General features: G+C 42.3%; 1 protein-coding gene and 1 long non-coding RNA gene across 3 annotated transcripts in view; one reads left to right on the top strand and one right to left on the bottom strand.

Moving 5' to 3' along the window:
- HIC2 (HIC ZBTB transcriptional repressor 2) overlaps positions 1-21684 on the bottom strand; it is a 43162-nt gene that overhangs the window by 15169 nt on the left and 6309 nt on the right. The window contains exon 2 of one of the 2 annotated variants that reach the window (XM_053959227.1): positions 16927-16996. The exons of the other annotated variant lie outside the window; for it this stretch is intronic. The gene's annotated coding sequence lies outside the window, so the exon portion shown is untranslated. The remainder of the gene's footprint in view (positions 1-16926; positions 16997-21684) is intronic. 2 annotated transcript variants of the gene reach the window in all.
- On the top strand, positions 703-21550 carry LOC128797035 (uncharacterized). Its single transcript, XR_008433989.1, has 4 exons — positions 703-867; positions 2408-2533; positions 11348-11452; positions 19193-21550. It is a non-coding gene; the product is annotated as an uncharacterized LOC128797035 (long non-coding RNA).

Here is a 21684-nt window from a genome sequence, read left to right as displayed (position 1 = left end):
TTCACAGAGACAATTCACATATTTAAATGTTTGAGCAAGAGTTTAAAAAAACACAAAACCAAAACCAAACCCACACTAAAAGCTTATTTTAAAACTTTGCTGGATCACTTCCCATGGAGTTCTCTCCTCTCGGCAAGGAAAGCGGTTAAAGGAAAGAGAAAACCAACGAAAAAGCCAAGCAGAACCAAACCCTAAAAACAGCCAGAGAGGCTGGAACTTCCCTTACACAGATGGAACAACACAGCAGTTTTACACCTACATAAATAGGATCTGAATCTGGCCCAAGGAGTAATATACGTACAAACTTCTGCTCACAGCCACGACAAACATCAATACCACACCTTAGAGTGGAAGGAAAAAGTAAAATTCTTCCATCCTTGCCACTTCCAGCAGAGCCCAGTGATATAACAGCATCAAGAGATGCCCAGAGGATGCAGAAAGTACTCTTAGTGAGGATACATTTGGATTAAAGCCTCTCTTGGCAGTGTGCATTCCCGAACACCTGTATCTAGAATCCAGCTGTTTTCAGCCCCTGGCTGCACATTATTCAGCCACATGCAGTTCTGTCACAGAGAAGGGCTGAATAAATTGTGGCATTGTTACACCACAGTGCAGGTGCTCGGAAACACACACATCCTGAGGCTCGTGCCTCCCCAGCCATAGGGATGTTCTGATGCCAGCCAACTTTCCCTGACCCACCAAGTCAGTCCACCTTGGCTTAATCTATTCCCTTCTCCAGGCATTTTCTTGGCAGGCACTTCACTCAAAGAACATGTTTTAACAGCAGGAAAACCACCTCAAAATCCCAAACCAAACAAGTCAACACCTCTGAAGAACCTGAATAAACCACATCGTTCTTATCAAAAGGTATCCTCCATCACAGAAGCTAACATGGCTTTCACACACCTACCTTCTCTGGAACCTCATGTAAGAAGCCTGACAGTAATGCCAAATCCCCAGGCCCTTCCAGGAGCAGTCACTGCACACCCAGACCTACTCCAGACAATCAAAATCTTGTAACAGGGTATGCAATGTGAAAGTTTAATCTTGTGTAGGCAAGAAATGGCAGGGACTTGCCTACTGAAAAATTAGGAGGTATATAGTAATTAATCAATTTGATTTAAGAGAGCCAGCTGCCTGTGTGAATGCTGGCCCTGGCAGAGACAATCCCAACCCTACGCATTTGCTTACATATAGGCAAGGTGCTTTGGCACAGCTACTGAATCCTTTGAAAAAGTTGTTTTTGACATGTTGGAAAAGGTCTTGGATTTGTCAGCTGCTGTCTCAGCAGGAGGCAACTGAGACAACACACCCAAGAACTGCAGCAGACACCACTTAAAAATTTGTCTTCATTATGTTCTAATTTTTACACAACTTTCTAGCATTAGCAATAGCCAGATGAAATTTTTCATGTTTCTAAAAACAGAGGAGAGGTCAGGAAAACACCATTACACATAATTTGTTCTTTCTCTAGTGATAGTCAGAGTCCAGAGTCCTGGCCCAGGGTTTCCACTTATATTTTTCCTATGATTCTTAAGCCAACAAACCAAATAGAGTTAGTTGTCAGGTTTAGTGGGTTTCAAAACAAAATGTGTATTAGAAGGGGGATTTTTTTTATTATCATATTATTTAAAGGATTTAGTGAGGAATCTGAAAATCTGTGGAAGAGTTTGTTGGAGGGGGATTAGAAAGAGAAGAGCCTTATAAAAACAACCCAATCACAGGTTTTGTTCCTCTTCTCCACATAAAATCAGAGAATCACTTAGGCTGGAGAAGACCCCTAAAATCAAGTCCCCCTCTAAACTGTGTCCCCATGTGCCCCATCTACACATCCTTTCGATAATCTCCAGGGATAGCAATTCCACCATTTCCTTGAGCAGCCTGTTCCAATGCTTGATAACCCTTTCCTTGAAGTTTTCCCTCATATCCAACCTAAATCTCTCTGGCGCAACTTGAGGCCATTTGCTCTTGCCCTATTGCTTTTACTTGGGAGAAGAGACCAACCCCCACCTGCCTACAACATCCTTTCAACCTTGTTGAACCTCTCCCAAGTGGCCTCGGTCTGTGGATCCAGCCTGTCCAGATCCCTCTGCAGAGCCTTCCTGCCCTCCACCAGATCAACACTCCCACCCAGCCTAGTGTAACCTGTGAGCTCACTGAAAATGCCCTCAATTCTCTTGCCCAGATTTCTGATAAGGACATGCACACTAAAGCCTGCCTTCCATTAGGGAAACAAATCCAAAAGACCTGGAAAACACTGCACTGAGACACGTGGTGGGGAGGTTCTGGGAAGCAAAGCAGCAGCTGAAGTTATATGGAAATAACAACAACATTCACAGAAGTTCCCCTTGGATACATGTCAGCATGTGGGAATGAAGGATTAAGATTGAGTATTTGCATTTCCCAGTCAGATGCCAAGATAGCAAAGCTGGCAGGCTGAGGTGTTGTGGCATTCCTTGAAGGGAGTCTCCAGTCATGAACACTGTGTGTACAGAGCTCTTCTGCTTGCAAGTGTCTCTCTCTCTCTCTAACAGTGAGTATTTTGAATTTTTTAAAATGTGCTCTAGGTTAATGCTTATAAAAGTAAAGTATTAACAGCTCCAGCATAGCACAGGCAGCTGGGCAAGCTCTGCTGACAGACCCTTGCCAACACAACCCCAAATTAATCCTGTGCTGTGCTCCCAACCCACACACAGCAAGCAGGTAGTACCATGGTGCCAACTGCTTCGGTCAGCACGTAAGAGCAAAGTGCCACATTATTAACTCTTCTAAAGGCCACAGCAGAGCATTTTGATCCCTGCATACAACAGACACCTGAATAATTAAAGTGCAGGGCTGAATCCTCTGGCAGACATGGCTTTTAAAATAAGATGCAGCACTTCTGCATCATGGCCCTCTACAACAGATCTCAGTATTTTTATGCTGCTTTTTTAAAGGCCAGCATTAACATTGCCAATGATACATTACTTACCAGGTGGAAAACAATTCCAAACCAAACCACAGAAAAATAGAGCCATCATTACAGATGATGAGGCATCATGATCTGTTTTAGGGCATCCAAGTCAGAGCCACCACCTAAAAGGTCAGGTCTTGCCTTCTTTCTGCATCAAGCCTGGTCTGGCTCGGCCTTACAAACCCCATGGTCTTCAGGGCAGCACAATAGAGCAGGCATCAAAGGCCAAGGATCAGGAACAGTCTTGAACAAAGCTGGCTGTAAAGCCAAATCCTACGTGGCAGAGATCACAGAAGTAACTGAGGATTGTGCTTCAACCCCCAAAACATCCTCTGGTATCCAGGAAGGCTGCTGGCAATAGGTGAAAGATGGTTGTGAGACAGAGAACAATGAAGAAAAGGTTCTTGGAATTGTTGTTGACACTGTGTGGTGCATGCACAGTGAGAAAGCAGAGCAGAGCAGCACTGGGACCAGGAAGAGCTTCAAGGGAATATTCCTGTGGGCCTTTGGGCCTGAAATTCTCCAACACCCCAGCTTCCATGGTCAAAAGTGAAATCAATACCTAGCTACACAAGATGCTTCCACTTTGTAATGACCTTCATTTCTAGGTAATTAATTGTTGTTGACTTCCTCCTTTGGAACTTTGTAACAGCGCAGCAAGGATGAAAGTCTGGACATTCTCCCCAAAGTCCCCCAAATGCATCAGAAACTGAAATCTACTGCAGGGCTGCAGTATGTTGTCTCAGCAGATTCAGTCGGTAACAAGGTCTTCTGAAACAAAGTGTAATCAGCGTTTCTGCCTGGACTTGCCAAAAGACCTTAATGCAAATAGAACTGCAGGAAAATTAGGGTGGACTCTAGTGGCTGCCTCCCCCTCAGGGTTTCGGTTTTTCTGTTGTTTTTTTTTTTTTTTTTTCCTTCAATCCTGATGAAATTCATTACAGTTGCATTTAAACTGAGGTTGTGATTTAAATTTTCCAAAGCAGGCAGGACAGGTTTGAAAGCCTGATATATCAGACTGTGTGTGCTTCCTGAGAACCAAAGTAGTTGCAGAACCTTCCCCAAGGGGTGCCTAGTTGGTCCCCTCACCCCCTTTGACATGTTTGCTGTCACACAAGCCAGTGGATTCCTGGCAAGTTGAGCAGGCTTGCTCCTTACAGCCAAGCAGCTTCACATTCAAACATGCCACTACATTCCTTGAAGGTATTTACAGTTTACTTTTTAGTGCTACTTTAAGTTCAAAGGGGCTAGTAAAGCCCCATTAAGCCATTTACATCAAACTGGTTAGTTAATTATCCTGTTGCAGGCTTTAAATTAGCAATTTATAACCCCTTCCCTGGAGATGCCAGTATTTGGAAACAACTCAGCCAGGACATTTTGCAGGGTGCAGTTAAGGAACAAAAAACAACACTAAACCAAAGCATACTCCCCCCAAAAAAAAAAATCCCAAAACAACCCAGAATAAGTATCTTCAGTTTTTGATTGCACAGATATTAACTTTGGGAGAATCCAGTAGGAACAGAGGTGACGGAGAGCCCACTTTTACCAGCTAGCAGGGACAGTGAGGCTGTGTCTACCTTAGGCGAAATGTGATTTGCAGAGGCCCAAAGCCAGCCTGAGAGGCACCACAGCTAGAGGGGGATGAGTCTTTCCTTACAACAAGATATTCTGCTTCTCAGAAGCATAATCAAAGGTATTTTTACATTCATATGTACAAAAATGTGTCTGCCCACAAGGAAGGAAAACTATTTGAGGGTTTGGATCTAGTCAAACTGAACACCAGCATACAGCTGCAGTCCTCTTTCAGGTTAGGATTAAAAAGATATATATTTATACCCCCTTGTCATAAGGGTCAATGACCCCATGGGCCAAGTGAGGCTGGAGCTGAGGGGTCTCCATTCCCAGGATCTCCTCCCCTGCCAACAACCTTTAGTTTCTGAGAACGAGAGTCTGTCATCCACTCAGGGACTGGTTATTCCAGACCACCACACTCAGAGTGCAAAGCTGTTACAGAAGAGAATTACCACCTTCCCCCCAAAATACCTGACTGCCCAAACTAACCAGGCCTAGAGCAGAACCCTCCTCCTTATTTCCACCAGCCATTACTTCAGTTCTGCAAACAATTGATATACTGGATGTTTACTTGAAAATCTTATTTTAAATAAAGATGGGAGGGAAAGACTGCCCAGTTGCTACTATTTCCACACAACAATCTATCAAATGTAGGAGAAACCTTGGCCCCAAACCTGGGAGCTGTCCCAAACCAACAAGCACTTAACACCTCACCAAGAACAGGAATCCATGGAAAGAAGGGCCATGTGGAACAGACTAAGGCAAACTAGGAGATTTCACATTAACATAAAAAAAAGGCACATCAAATTTGAGAGAAGAATTCCATTCCACTTGAAATATGACAGATGGAATCAAGTCATGTGACACACCCTGCAATTTCTTTTTCCTTCATATTAATAATCCCCTTTTCAAAAGCAAAAAAAATTATCCTCTGCCAAACAAGTGTCTGATAAACTTCAAAAAGAGATAAAAATCTAAGCATTTTAATTCTTTATGCTATGCAACCATGAGATTTAGTTTGTATTTACTTGCTGCTTCTTATGGAGAGTAACTGTTTCACAGTAATTTTTGGGATGGGGGCAGATGGGAAGAAGAGAGGGAAATACAGATTTCAAACCAAAGTGACAAAATATTTTTGCACAAAATTTGTAAGATGGTATGAGTTTTATGTGATTTACTGTTCTAAACTGCATGACAGAGGCCTTATAATAAAAATACTGGTAAACACAACACAAAATCTAAATTATCTAAAGGACTGAAAAACCCAACCCCACACATAGATGACATTCTCCAAATTCTCTGCCCTTTCTTGGGAGCAGTTACACCCAAACCATCACTCAGACCAGAGGCTGTTCTCTCCTGCAAACACCAGCCTGGCCTTTGAAACAGCCCGGTGCTAACAGGCTACAGGGCTGTCTAATATTAGCAAATTATAAAATAATGTGCAAGTGGGGAGAAAGAAGAAAGCAAAGCCCTCCTGAGGATAAAATGAGAGTCTTCCCTGCTCCTCCAAAACCTTCTATTTCCAAGGCATGCAGTACCCAGCCTGTGCCTAGAACAGGTGTGTCTCCTTAAATACCTCACATGTCACACTTGTGTCTCATGGACACAGTCCTGCGGGATTATATTAGTACCAGTGCATACCAGCTGGAGCTACCCCCGCCGGTGTCCTGTGACTCCTCGCACGGGGGGAGCTGCTCTCGCCGCAGGCATGGCCCCTTTGCCACATGATCCCGGAGACAGACAGACATACAGCGACCCTGCCACTGCTGCTTCCGAGCACTTGTGCTCCAGGGGCCGACCCAGCGCAGGGACAAGCAAGAGACCTCCTCCAGAGCAGGAAGGGGGCACTGCCGGGAGACAGTGAGCGCAGGCTCCGAGTATCCTTTTCTTTCCCTCCCCTGCGCTTTTTACCAACAAATTCTCAACCAATTTATGCCAAATAGACACGCTGAAGACTTCCTTTAAATAAAAAAAGATGCGCGGCTAACAGAGGAAAGTCCACTCAGCCATTCCCAAGCAGAAAATGCTGACAGGGCACAATGCAGGTATGGCTAAAGCAGGATGAAGGAAGAACAAAGGAGAGCGAGCCTCATACATCTTCAAGTCAGTGCAGAAAGACACCCCTTGGCAATTTCAACCTAATTCATCACTAACCTTGGAGCATGCTAGCTGCTGGCCTAAGCAGCTGAAAGAGATAGTAAGAAAATTTTTATGGCAGCAAACACATTAATGGCGTTTTTTGTGTCATGAGTGGCACAGATAATACAAAGGGAAGAGCTACTTGGTTTTACCTATAGCTTTGCATCACAATTCAAAGGAATTCTTCAGCATGAAGAACTGCCCCAATGCCATCCATCATGAAAGGGATTTTGTAGTACTGACAGGGAGCCAGAGCACCAACAGATGCGAGAAGCTGCTGAGCAGCACACATGGGCTAAGAGGTGAAGCCCTGTAGGGCCCTTCTCAGTCCTCTTTAGCAGCATTAAGTGCTTTCATTTTCCAGAGAACAATTCTTGCAAGAGCTTTTAGGAGAGAGAGTATGTAAGTAAAAATGAATGGACCAATCTTGGTGAAAAGCCTAATTTAGAAGGAATCTATCACATCCATTAATTATTACACTGTTTGATTCCAGTTTCCAGTACACATCAGGTTTATCTGCTCATCCCTACAGTAACTGGCTCCAGGCATTACAATCAGCTGTTGGGGATGAAGGCATTGCCAAGCTAAACGTTCTTCTCAAGTACTTTTTCAGTCCACCTCTGCTTTATAACCCCTCAAGGAACTGGGTGAAACAGAGGGTTCAATGAACTCAGCTCATCAGTCCAGTGCAAGTTGGAAGCAAAGCGAAATTCTCACATACTTCACATCCCATTCATCTCACTGGCCATTTCTGTTCAAATAAATCTAGAATAAGGATGTTCTATGATGTTTCATTCTCAAACACACAAGCAGGACCTCAAAGCCCCCCAAATCCATCTACCCCTACAAACACCTTCTTGTTACTGGCATGTCTCAGTTTCAAGAGGCCTCAAGTTCATAGCCATAAAATTCAGCATTAACTGCCAGGTGAACTCTTACTACTTAGCCAATTATTTATTATGCTGAGTCCTCCACTACCAGGCAAACATCAGTTGCAAATGCCACCCCATGTTCTCAGACACAGGGACTTGAAATGCTGAACAGTCTTTCATAACCAAAATTTAGCATCTTTATGTTTTCTTTATTCTTTGCCAGCCACAGTGTTAGGGCTTCCTGGCCAGTTAGCAGCCAGCCTGGTAAGAGCTCTGAACTTCACACATTTGTCAGGAAATCTTAGAACACAGACTGTCCTGTACTTCTCAAGCAACTTGAAACCAAGTTGACAGAGCAGGTCTGGGTCCTCAAACAGACAAATGGAGGTCCAGCTGGATTTCATAACTGTGCCACATAGAAAATGTGCACTTCCAGGAACCTTGAGACTTGGTGACACACCTAATGCAGAAAGGATTACTTAAGAAGTCATATTTAAAAATCCCCACATTTAGTACAGGAGTGCAATCATTCATTTCATTTTTCCACAAGCAAAAATTTTTCAGACTTTGGGAAAACCAGGCCTTCTTAAGAGCTACCCCTCTGCATACCCAGGGCTGTGTGTTCCCATAGGGAAAGTCTGAATTTCTAGGTGAGACCAAAACAAAACAACTCCTTAAAGTGGGAGTAGCTGAGTACAGAGCTGTCCACGTGCCTCTGTACAGGCCTCCATCCAAATTATCAACTCCTACTCCTGTCAGTACTTGCTAGCCTTTAATCCAACTGAGGTTCTTCACCAACCTCCAGCTATTTCATGACGTGCCTGTCTTGGGGCATAAAATCCTAGAGAGTGTCCCCATAAATCAAGCACATTTGTTATATAATTGAAAAAGTTTTAAAGGAGAAAACAGAAAAAATCTTGCTGCTATTAAGAAGAAAATTAATGATCTAGAGCACAGTAGTGATTAGCCAGATAGCTACTCTTTTTTATTGAGCAACCAGACTCATAATTAAGGTATTTTTTCTTAAAATAATATATAAATAAACTACTGGAAAGTTTTACACAACTTTAACTGCTGGAATTTCAGAGTTCAAATAAATTACAAGCTATTTCACTGTTGGACTCTCTGTCTCTAAGGCCATAATTAATGTTCAAATTTGCAGTGAAAAAACACGTGACCAGGAATAAAATAGGAAAAACCTCTTTAGGGCTCTCTTGCAGTTTGTATCAACAATACAGAATAGAGGAAAATAGGAGGCCAGGTGCACTTATGTTCAGAGATATCTTCAGCCTTACATATTTTGAGAAGTATTTAAAACATAAGAAATTCAAAATTCAGTTGCCCCCATTTGCAGGGAGGGTAATGGAAATGAGAGAGAGGAAGGGGAGGGGAAAAAAAAAAAAAAAAAGAGATCAACTGTTGCATTAGAGACTTCATATATGAACACACAGAGTTTCCTTTATCTGTGTATCAAACCATTGCAAATACAGGAAAAGCCAGGGCAATGCCAGCAGCTAAATGTGCTTTTACTTATTTATTTATTCAGAGAGCATTCAGTGGTAGAGGAGACTGGATTTAAATAAAAGTAATTGAAAGCTACCAACTTTCCTCTTGTTTTACATTTACACTCTAGGTCATGAAGGATGATCAGTGGCTGGTAACTACTAAACCATATTGATTTGCCACAAAATATAATCTGCTCTCAATTTGGTCTTATTTTCTGCTTACCAGAGCTGCACTATCTCCAACTAAAACATTTATTTCATTTCCTAGTTATTTATCCAGCTAACATTTCTCTTCTTTTTATAATTTTAATAAACAGACAATGATTTTCATTAGACATTTTCTCATTTGAATAATAATGCCTGAAAATTCAAAAAGTCATGATCCATTGAGAATTTTTTACTTCATTCTTGTATCTACCATATTAAGCACTTAAGTCCAAACATGTTTAATATTTAAAACAAACTCTTTCCTAAAGAAAAGTAAGCTGTAGCTGATGATTTAAAACTGAATTCACATTGCCTTGTCCTTCAAAATCTAGAGCTACCAGATGTTGGCCTCCAATTAGATCTAGTTCTTATCCACCAGCTTAGAAAAGGAGAACAAGCATCCTGAATTTCTTAAGGTTTCCTTCTTTTCTCAACTGAAATATTTTACTGATTAAATTAAAAAAAAATCTGCAAAAAACAGCCTGAAGGTTGCTTTGCAAAGGCAGCTTCATCAGTCAGAATAAACGCTTGCTCCTCATGTACAGGGACAGACTTCCTGCAATTGAGCATTCTGTCTTTCCTTAAACCTTTGGCAGAACACAAACAGTGCCTAAAGACAGATCTAAGCTCATTTAGATCTATGAAAATTCCTTAAGGCAGCCATTGTAATTTAAAGTTCCTCTTCCTAGTTACTAAAAAGATTGTTCAATTCAGAAGCTTTTAGTTGTTACATCTACAGTGCATTTGACTTTTGTGCAATATCCCACAAACTGCCATCAAAGACCACTAAAACCAACAAAAGCAAGAGGTGATGCATCCATTTCCTACCATACACATTCTGCTTCACTTTTCTTGGCCTATGTACTGAGAGGCTGTGATTGCTTCTGTCCACATTTTGTTTAGTAATTTATATTAGAGAAAAATCTTATTTCCAAGAAAAATCTTAATACACATGCCAAAATAATAAGATAAAAGCTTAATTTGCTATCAGGAAGATGGCAGAGAAACAGAAGACAGATCTTCACCTGATCAAACACAATGTTATGTGCAAAGTGCAGAAGAAACAGGTTTTCATGGAACCATCTCATGCTACTTTCAGATTCGTTTTTGCCTTCATAATCCATTATATTAGTCAAACCACGTCTACACCAAGTTATTTACTTATTCTTTCCCAAGATAGCACTTCCATTTATAAAATTCACACTTTAATTGTTTGCACAGATCTGTCAAGCTTAGGAAACCTGAAATGAAATCTTTCCTTTTGCCAACGTTATGGTGGAGGATACTGTTCAAGCTCACCCATGGCCACATGTTCATCATCCAGTAATCTGGCTGAGGTGATAAAGGAGGAGAAGTAGTGCATTATTGGACACGGTGCCCTGGTCCTACATCATGCTGGACCACTGTCATGTGTGCAGCTTGGACACTGAGACAATCTCCCAGGATAATTCACCAGTATTGCTGCTTTCAAGTTGTGGCTAGAGAGCAGATGCACAGAATGCGTCATTCCCTTCTTACGTATTTTTGACAAAAAGTCTGGATGCACTGAAGGAGTAAAACCAAAAAACCTTTGCTCCTTGCTATAAACAGTGATTTTGCTGGTGTGGAGGGAGAAGCAACCAGGGGGAATAAAACTGCACATCCCTTCTTTAGAAGAAAGGGGACTTGTAACTTGGAAATAGTCTAGTAAGAATACTATTTCCCTTCCCTAATGAAGTTCCATGTCCAGTATTAAAGGAAAGTAGTCTTTCAGTAGCATTTCAGCCACCTCAAAGGGCTATTTAAAAAATAACGTAAGGTTGTGATGTGTAAACAAGCTTTTCCACCAATTACTTAATAGCATCCAGAGGCTTCAAGTAAGAAACAGGACGCTTCATACCAAGCAATTTATAGTAGCAATACATAAGAGTGAGGCAGAGGACTTGAAGGGAAGGAAAGTGCTGGTGGCAAGGAGAGAGGGGAGGTAAAAACCACAAGTAAGATTACTAAGCATATCCAAAATCTAAAAACTGGAATAAAAGCCAATGCCCTGCATCAAAGCCCTCTGGAAACAAACATTTTTAAAAAAGTAATTTCTTCCTTGTTCACCCCATCAGATCAGATCCAGAGATCCAGCACCCCACTCTGGAGAGCCTTTGCTACCCCTCTGGCAGCCTTGTGCCCTGGAGTACTCCTGTGTGGCAGGTGATGACAGCTGACAGGTACAAACTTATTTGCCCCAGGACTGCCTGGAATGTGAACTCACAAGGGCTCTGTGAGCTGGAAGAGAAATCTCCCAAGAGAAGAAAGGAACTCTTGCTATTTTGCCTAGAAAAGCCTCCTCCAGAGAGAGGAGCCGTACTGGAAGGTGGCGAGTGACGCCTGCGCTGCAGCCGCTCTCCTCCTGGGGCAGGGGAATGCCACGCTGCAGCACTCAGCTCGCTGCTCCCAGGTTCTCGTGGAAGCATTCCAAGCTACTCAGCTTCTGACAGCTCTCCAACTGCTCTTCCACGTGGTATTGCTTTACATTACATTGCTTTCCCTGCCAGGAGGCACTGCTGTATTACAGTACAATCGTCTAGCAAAATGTAAAACTGATTCTTTCACCTCCCAAATATCAAATTACTGTTGCTGCTGCAGTCACGGCTACAAGCCCTCCTCTGTGTTACACTTTCCTGTTTTGGTGCATATACAAGGGATTTTAGTATCTTCTCTTCAAACTCCTTCCCAACTTTCTGCTTCCTCCCAGTCCTTTCTGTGGAGGGCAGCCATCCTCAGCTTCCAACCCAAGGTGTCACTGCCAGGCGAGTTAAAAATGCCCAAGGCATTAGGTGCATTTTCAGTGACTGTAGCACCGAGAGGAGAAAGTGCAAAAAGTAACTGGAAACATTATAGTTACTTATGCTTCATTAAAAAGCTCAGCTTCCTGTTAACTCAATTTTAAAAAAGATGCCAACTACAGAGGCATTTTATAACACATTTTTAGGCATTTGACTCCTAATCTCTTCATTTCAGTGTGCTTTACATTACCTGTGGGCTGCAAGGCAAAACTAGTTCCCTGCACTGCAGGGTAGTGGTTTCCTTCTAGTTTTGACCTATAAAAATAGCCAAGTTAGAAGAGCAAAGGTCTGTCTCTCTCTATTCTTCAGCAATATCCAGAATAGGGCCAAAAAAAAAAAAAAAAAAAAAAAAAAAGAAAGTGAGGGACAGCAGAGAGAGAGAAAAAGCAATGACATAGAATACAGGCAGTCTTTTCCCTTCTTACACCCTGCGCAATTGTTAAAGATCTCCTAGTCCAGAGGTTGCATCCAGGCCATCACTTTTAATAAGAACTTATCTGTCCTTCATCGATTTTTCAATCTGTTTAGACTTCTGCTATCCATAACACCCTGTGGCAATGAGTTTCACGTGGTAGCTGCTGCTTGACAGAGTGCCTTCTCTCTGCCTGCTTTGAATCAATTTTGCAAACACAGGAACTGTGAAGAATCACTCCCTACTCCCCTTCCCATTCATGACAATACAACGCATCTGTATTTCTGTAAAAAGTCATCTCTTCTCTATGGCAAAGAGAAATCACAGGGACTGACTTTTCTCTGGACCTTCCGTAGCCCTCCACTACTTTTGAAGGTGGTGATAAGAACTGCACAGTGCCTAAGACTGTGCAGCACAATGATTGTTTCTGTTTGGTTTACCAGCTTGGGTAAACATCCAGAGTTTGTTGTTTCTTCACGGAGTACAGCATTTCCTCCCAGCTGCCCATTTGTCTCTCTGCAAAAACTTTCTGGGGACTCACTTCAGAGTGCTCTTAAGTAGCCTGCTGAGGTAACAGGTGACATTTTTCTTATCCCAACAACTGCTGCCAAAGTTCTCTCACTTTTTACCCAATTCAAGTCAGTCAAAATCTCAGTTTTCAAATCCCTGCCATTTTTCAAAGTCTTCACAAAAGCACAGCAGTTTGCAGTCACTCAAAGCTCATGGCTACTTTCTTTCACATCTACACCCAGCAAGAAGGTCCACAAAGCAGAGAAGCAGAAAGGACATGGTTCTCTTCAGCAAGCAGAGGGGAAAATCTATACTGACAAACCAAGGAAACTTTCTCAGTCTTGTCCCAGCCAATATCCCAGTCTTAAGACATTTCCCAGGAGGCACCACGTAACAGTGACTGTCCTGAAGGCTCAGTCAGACTTGGCAGTGCAATGCACAAATCACTACCCAGCCTCATGAGCCCCTGCTAATCCCAAAAGATGTGCTTCACCAAACAGAGCTGCTCCATATAATTACTTGGCTTATCTCCCCTCTCTTAGCAGAGCTACCACGGTTCCTAAAGGCCCTAAAATTAATGACAGATATGCTTGCAGATTAAAACCCCTCTACCTGTGTAGTGCTGTGTGCATCACTTGTTCACACAGCATTGCCATTCACAGTCCTCAGCTGCAGTTTCTCTGTGCTTCTTATAAGCAGCTCAAGTGCTGCTGAATTAGCAAACGCTGGGAGGAAACATCAGAGCAGTTTGTTTGACCACAGTTTCAGAATTCCTGGCAGGCAGTTGTAACACATCAGGAGAAAAATAACAAAAACCAAAGTTATAAACTGAAATACTGAATCTCGGCATACCCAACCAGAAAACCAAGCAGGTAATTTGAGCAAACAGACTCTTATGAACACGCAGTTAACAAAAGTAGCTCAAGACACATTAACAAAATAACAGCAGAGACACATTTTACTTCCATAGTTACAAACCTCTGAATTTGAATGAGGTAACTGCAGAAATAACAACCTTTGTACATTGAGAAAAAAATCTACAACTACCCACAAGCATAAGCCAGTGTGCAAAAGCTGGAGGCTTTTGGATATCCTTTTGGATATCTCATTGACTGAATATTTTGCACACAGTGCCTGCAGAAATATACTGGGTGTGTTACGATATGTGAAGAAGAATCCCTTTCCTTCAGTTTCCTAAGGAAACAATGTGGGATAGAACCTCCTTTTACTCAATAGGATGAGAAATTGCACCAAATCCCTTGTTGGAGTTCTGACATAAAGGCAATTCAGAAAATCAGCCAGAGACCTGCCCACACCCATCACCATGACTTTCCAAGACTGGAATGAGAAAAGTTGTGTTTAAGTTTTGCACTCAGCTTCAAATGTCAGTCAACTCTATTTTCTCCTTGGAAATATATGCACAATACACACACACCTTGATATACACATGTACAGCTCCCTTCTGATATGTCTTCTGAAATCCCTACTCTGACACTTCCCATGGTGCTGAATCTGAGAGATGGTTCCCCATTTAATTAACCCCCTGTATTATAAAATGCTGCCATCCCATGAGGGATCAGAAACAGCCAGAAGCTTGAACACAGAGAACACAACAGCCTGCTCACATTAAGCAGAAAAGTTATCACTGTAAAGCAAGTTTGCAAAGAGTGCCTTAAACACTATGACAAGAAAGTGGCAGTCTGTTCAGAGCTACACCAAGCAGGGAAAAAGTTTGAGTCACTTGAGTCACAGAGCTAGTTCTTTGCTGTTCTCCAGAAAGGAGTGCACAAACAGGTGAGGAAGCAGATCATATCTCCTGCCTTACACCTGGACACCTGTCAAGGCTTTGAGCTACAAAAAGTCAGCATGTACTGTTTGTTCACATCTTCTTTCTTTAGTAACCAACTGAGAAGCTGCATTCTTCTTAGCATGAAAGTATCCAGCTCCAGTTGAACTTGTTTCATAGAATATCTGACTGAGAAGAATGAGGATGCCCTCCTTGAGATAAATGTTCTGGCCTCTTGTGGGCATAACTCTCCCAGCAGGAATTGACAACTGATAATGTTATCACAGAAAATGCATTTAAGCTCAGTTCTGTTAGTAAGATCCTCTCCTAATTGAAACTAAAAGATATCTGTTCACCTGGTATCTTCCACATTTATCCTGCCATTGCTCCAGAAGCAGAGCTACTAGTAGTGAGGAAAAGTCACCCATAGTAAGGGAATGGACTCTGCTTCTAAGCCTCGGAAAAGGGACAATGGATGAATTGACTCTGCAATTTGAGAAGGGTACTTCTTATCATCTATGACATTTGCATGAAACAGCTTCTCCAGCTCTTGGTTTAATGAATAGAGGAATCAAATCTTTCAATACACATTGTAAATAACCACAAAGACTTGCCATCTGAAACAGCTATACATGCCTCTCTTTCTGTATCCACCATTTACAAATAAAGATTTCTCAAGTGATCAGCTTGGAGAGCTGAAGTGGGCAGAGCTCAGTGTGTAGCCAAATTGAATCATCAAGGAAAAATTTGGACAACACAACGTTAAAAGTCTTGGAGACAGTTTGCAGTGGCTTCACTGTGTTCAGTTTTTCCTTAAACAAATGTTTTTTCTAGCAAGCTGGTAATTTTCCTATTGTATCAAATTCCTTGATATCTTCTTGGGAGAAAATTTAGAAAATTTGATCCATGAACATTTGCATGGCTTATTTTAGCTGTGAAAAAAAATCAAGTGAAGAGATGAAGAAACTTGCCTGCAGTGAAAATGGTAATTGCAGAGCTGAAGGGAGTGAGGATGGGGGTCCTTCCTATCTCCTTGTCATTGTGCAGCTACAGGAAAGCACAGGCAAGAGGCCCTCAGCTGAAGGACAATGGTGGAGTGATCTGGCTTCAACCGCCTGAGCTCAGGCTGTTCCTCCAGGTCAGTAGCAGAATCATCACATCCATCCCTTCTCAGGGAGCCCAGAGCTGCCCAGCAGGCCCTGGAGAGAGCTACACCCCAGGATCTATCCACGGGCTTAGGCAGAAAGTAGTATCCAAGATACCTATCATGGTAACATCTAAATGCAAGTATCAGAGCACTTTACAGACAAAAAGGGCTTTCCCCCAGGCTGTTTAAAATTTGCATGTTCCTGTGTAGCACTGAAGACAGCAGCAATAGTGATTCATTAAGATAATGATTTAAGTAGGAGGCTTAAGAAAGTCGGGGTGGATTAACATCCAGAGGGCTACAATTGGAGCTTCTCCACTCCAGGCTGCCACCTTCCCTTTTAAGGGAATGGAGGAATTCCAAAAGTCAAGAGAACTATGAATTAACAACAGCTATATCACAACTACAATGTACTGAAGCACAAGAGCACCACCTCTGCTCCAGCCCATCCTCCTTGGCAAGGACAAGCACAAAATTTTATGCTGCAGGAAAGTTTTCATTGCATTTTAAATTATTGGCAATTATAAATTACTGGATTTCCCTTACCTTGATTAGTTTGTTCTCCTCGAAAGAAAGGGATTGAGTGAATTTCTTTTAAAACAATTTTCTATCCACCTTAAAAACAATACACATTTTCTTCCAATCGTCTTTCCCCACTATTGAATAATCAGATGGGTTTGATAAATTGATTGCTCCCACATAATGATGTAAATATACACATTGGGAAAAAGCACACAAGTCCTTTCCACACCCCAACATTTAATCAAATTGTGATCAGTTACAGGTTGAGACACGCATTCTGTCCGTAACACCAGGCTAATGCTCAGACAGTAACAGACAGCTCAGACTTCATCCCTGCTAAGACAGAGGCCTGTGTACCACGATTTTCATATTTACTTTCAGTTGCCTTTTAGAGAGATGTACAGACAACCAGTTAGGCTATTCTCCTGCTCACTTGGAATGGCTGCAATAGGGCATCCCGGTGTGTATTGCCCACTCACCGCTAGCTGTGCTTGGTCTGAACGTCTTCTAGGCACTCTATCCCATGCTGATTCAGAACAGAATAGCTTCCTGGAATGCAATTATAGAAACAGTGAGGGTTTATCTTAAAAAGGGATTATTCCAGAACAGCTATTCCTTACTAACTATTCCAAATTGCCTCTTCATTAGGATGATGAAGTTAACTGAGAATAGCTCCTCCATTCAATTTGTAACTTACCTTGGTCTCAACCAATGACCCTGTTTACAGGAGCCCTTGGTACAGCATCACACACCCGTAACAGCAGCTTCACCAAGAGAAACAGACTCACAGTTGCAATGAATGAATGAATTTAGGGCATGGGTTGGAGTCGATCATTAAAGTCTCTTCCAACCTAGTCATTTTGTGAATCCTGTGAAAGTAGAGCTGCTGCATGGGTACATCTCAGCTGAGTTTGTTTTAAGTTGGGCAGATAACAGGATCAGGAAATATGTTTTAAAAAATAGTTGTTTCAATCACAGATCTCATCAGTACTGCCTGTGACATTTTGTACTTTACAAGTCTTAGGATCTGCTTTGTTCAAACTTGGTTTATTCCTTAGACACATGGAGACCTTAACAGCAGGGAAATTTTGAGTTCTGGAACTTCTTTGTTTAGTAAGTTCTTAGCTTGCAAGATTTCTCATCCAAAAGGGCTGAGAAAGTACCTGGCACATCTTCGATGCTTATTGAATACATTAAATAAATCAAACGTTTTATGATAAAATTCCACTCCCCCACACCAAACAGATGTAAGTTCAAGTCAAGGAGTCTTGAAAAATTGCACTGAAATTGATTTTGCTCCAGTTTTCCCCAAAGGAAAAAATTTGAGTGTGGGTTGAGACAAAAATATGGAAAATTTAAGCTATCATGAAAAACTGAAAAGAGAAATGGAGAAAAGACAGAAGCCAAAACTAAACTTCATATTCAGCATGCATAATTTATATTCTCTCCAGTGTTCTACATGAGAGGTATTCCTGGACTCACATGTTAAGTGGGAGTCTTTTCTTGGGCTTACCATACTTCTAGAGAAAAATGCAAGATACCTTAATGCTGGTGTCTCCTGCCTACTCAGGGGAAATCACAAACCACAGAGATCCTGAGAGGATAGAAAAGATAGGACCCAACACAGCTGAGGATGTCAGTACCAAAAGGATCCTGTGGCAAAAAATTGGCGATCCAGTCTGCCATAACTTGATCACAGTATCAATCTTTCAGCCTTCTTTTGCATACAGGCAATCTTAGTCCATGTACATGTGGTACACGTGTGCAAAAGCAGAACAGTACCTAATATTTTATAAGCAGCTTTTGTGGATTCTTTTCCCCATAGGAGAGAAAGTTAAGAGAGACATGATAGAAAGGGGTAAGGGCAAATATAAATATATGCAAATCAAACCGGGGGAAAAAAAAAAAGCCAAAAGAAAATGAAACCACTTCCAATCTCTCCCTGCAATAAATTCCACACTCTCATGGTCTCTGGCACCACTTCACAGTAACCCCAAAAGATATTCACCTGCTCCCACAGCACTAAGAAACAAACAGTGAAGTATGAACAAAGAAGCTTCCACCTAGGATGACCAATGTAATCCCCTGAGAGCACATTGTGAGGGGAAAACCTTATCATGAAAGCAGAAGAAAAACAAACACACACATGACACACACAGCTCCACTGCTGTGCACCATTAGCATCCTCCCCACTTTCTATACACATCCAGTATCAGGAGATTTATATTGAGGCCAAAAGCTCATGCTGGCAGGAGAGGAAAGTAGTTTGGAGAAGAGAGGGGAAGGGGGAAAAAAGCCTACAGTTTCTTGGCTTGTGATCAGCAGGCTGGATGCATTCTGTGGAACTAGGCCAAAGCATTGGTTATTATATTCAAGAGAACATCTGAATCCCAGCTCAAGGGAGCCGAGTCTGCGGCTCTCATTTATGCTGTATATCAATTGAATATCAAACCACATTTTCCGCCTTCTGAATAATAAAGCTTAATAGTTTGGGACTCCCATATGGTCTATTGTTAAAATATTTCCAAACACTGGCTGCTGTTTTATTTCTGAAAGAAAGATTTCTCTTTCCTCTTTAAGCTTTACTTGTTTAAAAGATGCTTGTAGCAAAAGCTAAATATATTAATCTTTTAAATATTTCCAGAGTTTGAACTAGGGCTAAAAAAATGAGGGGATAAGGAAAAGAAAATGCATTTTGAAACTAGCTTTTTTCTTTTTAATGCCACATGCAAATGTTTGTTCCAGGCAGAAGCAGCTGGTGCCACCAGGCTCTGCTGTTCAGAACAGGGGGTGCAGAAGCTTTCAGAAGCCATGAGTTGCTCTAACAAAGGAGGGACCACACAGACTCAAGCCACTCACAAAAGGACCCAGGCCGATTATTTGACTATTACTTACAAGGAAGCTCGGCCAGTAACGTAGGCAATAAATACTGGAGAAACCTGTTCTGTGCATAACCCAGGTTTGTCTTTTCACAAGTCCTGCTCTCTAATTAGCTACTCATTCCTCGAGGGCACTGCTGATGGATGGAGTGTATCAATTTGATTTATTTTTAAAAGTCAAGAAACTTGCTAAATAATAAGCACTCTGTAGTGTTAGGAACAGTCACTAGTGCTCCTTCCTAGTCCCACCAGAGAAGAGTATTCCTGTGCTTTCTACTTTGCAGAAAAGACTCAGTGGCAGAGAGTCTGTAACTCACAAGGGCTGCAGTGCCCGATGAGAACTCAGAAGTGCCCAGCTTTTGATCCTGCATTCAACCCCTGTTCCATTTGCACAGAAGGACTCAACTGCTCTGCAAGCAGAAGTGAAACCCTGCAGCACTGCCTGGCCGTGCACAGCTGTGACCCCCCCAGCTCTACTTCACCCAGGCCCTGACCTCTCCAAGGAGTTCCTCCTGTGCTCTGGGACAGGAGCTCTCGGAGTGGCACCTTCCCACACATCTGCTGGACACTCAGCCAAGCACAGGGTGCTGAGCCAGGCACGACCAGCAGTGTAATAGCACAGAAATAGAGCTGTTCTACAGCCCAGGGAGCCAAGTAGAAACTTCTGCTCTCTCCTCCTTATCTTTTGTTCTAGCCCTCATTGCTGTTTCTCATTCCTGTCTCCTACTTCCCTCCTTCTGCTGGTGTGTTCCCCTCCTCTCCAAGGCCTATCTGCCCCTCCATCGCCTGCTCTGCTCCAGTGTACAGGGCTTCAGAGTCAGCTGTCCCAACCCTGAAACTGGTTGCTCCTACTCACCAGCTGCCTCCTCCCCAGAAAGGAAGAAATTCCAGTATTTCAACATTTGCTCTCATCCCAATTCGGGCAGAAAAACTGAAATTAGAGACTATGTAGAATGGAAGTTCACAAGTTTAAAAAGAAACAAAAAAAAAAAAAAAAAAGAAACCTATTTGTGAACACCAGTGCATTCTGTGTCATTTGAAATGGAATATTTTACATTACTGAAACCACAGTTAGTTCATTTTGGTTTGGTGACCTGACCTGAGAAATTTTGTTCTGAGTCAGTACAATGTTAAGCTGCTTTTCTTCCCATAGTGTTGCACTGCCCAGTCACTGCAGCTTGGCAGCCTGGTCCCCACTTCTGGATGAGACTCCCGTGCTGGAAGGCAGTTCCCAAAGCACACACTGAGGTCTCCTGTGGCACAGCATGGCCCCTGGGAGACCTGTGCTGCCATGGGAAGGCCAGGGCCCTTAGAGTCCAGCAGAATAGGTACCTCAGTCAACAGCTCTCTGAGCAGTCAAGGATGACCTGGAATCCAGTGCAATGTTTTGAACCAATCCCAAGTGAAGCCTTTTAGATCAGTTAGAGAAAAGCAAAACAAAGAGGTATTCCCATTCAGGCAGCACAGGCAGGTCAATGTAACACTTCTGGTAAAAGCTAGTTAATTAATTTTGCGGGAGATCAGAAATCTAGCATTGTGCTTTTCTAGGAGAAAAACAATGTTTCCATTTTAAAGACACTACGCTGTTCCCTGAAAAAGTCACTCCAAAGAATATTCAGATCAGTCTCCCACTGACCACAGCAGCATTCCTACAAACTGGCTTAAAAGTAATACCATGAACAAATCTCACTCCTGCAGAAACTTCCTCAAGCAGGGAACTTAAATTATAGCAATATCAGCACCCTTCTGCCTCCTGCACAGCTCCTGGCATGAGCTAAGGACTGTAGGATTTAGTTCATCAGCCGAGCTTAACGACTAGTTTAGAGTCTGACAAGTATTGAACCAGGGGTTTCCAACAGATGTCTGACCAGTCAATACCTTGCTGCTTCAAGCCAAGGCACAGGCACAGCTTTTATGAGCAGTTGGTATAAACAACTGCTGGTGGAGCTGCTGAAGGCTCTGAGTTCTGCCCCAAACGTTAGGGTGCCACCAACTCATGCTCAGCAAATAGTTCTTAAAACAAGTGGAGAGGACTCAGAAGGAAGATTAGTATGCATTCACAAAAAGCTATTTTAGTAGTTTTCCTGTAGACTCTATAATGTTCTTCCCCTAGGTCTGTATATTTGAGAGAAGGCAGAGTGTGTGTCTATATGGATGGATTTGATTTGCTCTTGAAAAAAAAAAGAAAAGGAGAGACACTTAGCCTGTACTTTCAGTGCTGGAAACTGCAATAAACCTCTCTTTTTAAACCCCATAACCTTGTGACTGTTTTATAGTTATAAGGAATCATAATCAGAGAAAGATTTAGCCTAACAGTGATCTGCCCTCAAAGACATTAATCTGTCACATCTAATAGAA

This window comes from Vidua chalybeata, chromosome 18, assembly GCF_026979565.1.
Source record: "Vidua chalybeata isolate OUT-0048 chromosome 18, bVidCha1 merged haplotype, whole genome shotgun sequence".
Lineage (NCBI taxonomy): Eukaryota > Metazoa > Chordata > Aves > Passeriformes > Viduidae > Vidua > Vidua chalybeata.
Note: the sequence above shows the minus strand (reverse complement) of the source record. Positions and strands in the feature narration are given on the sequence as shown.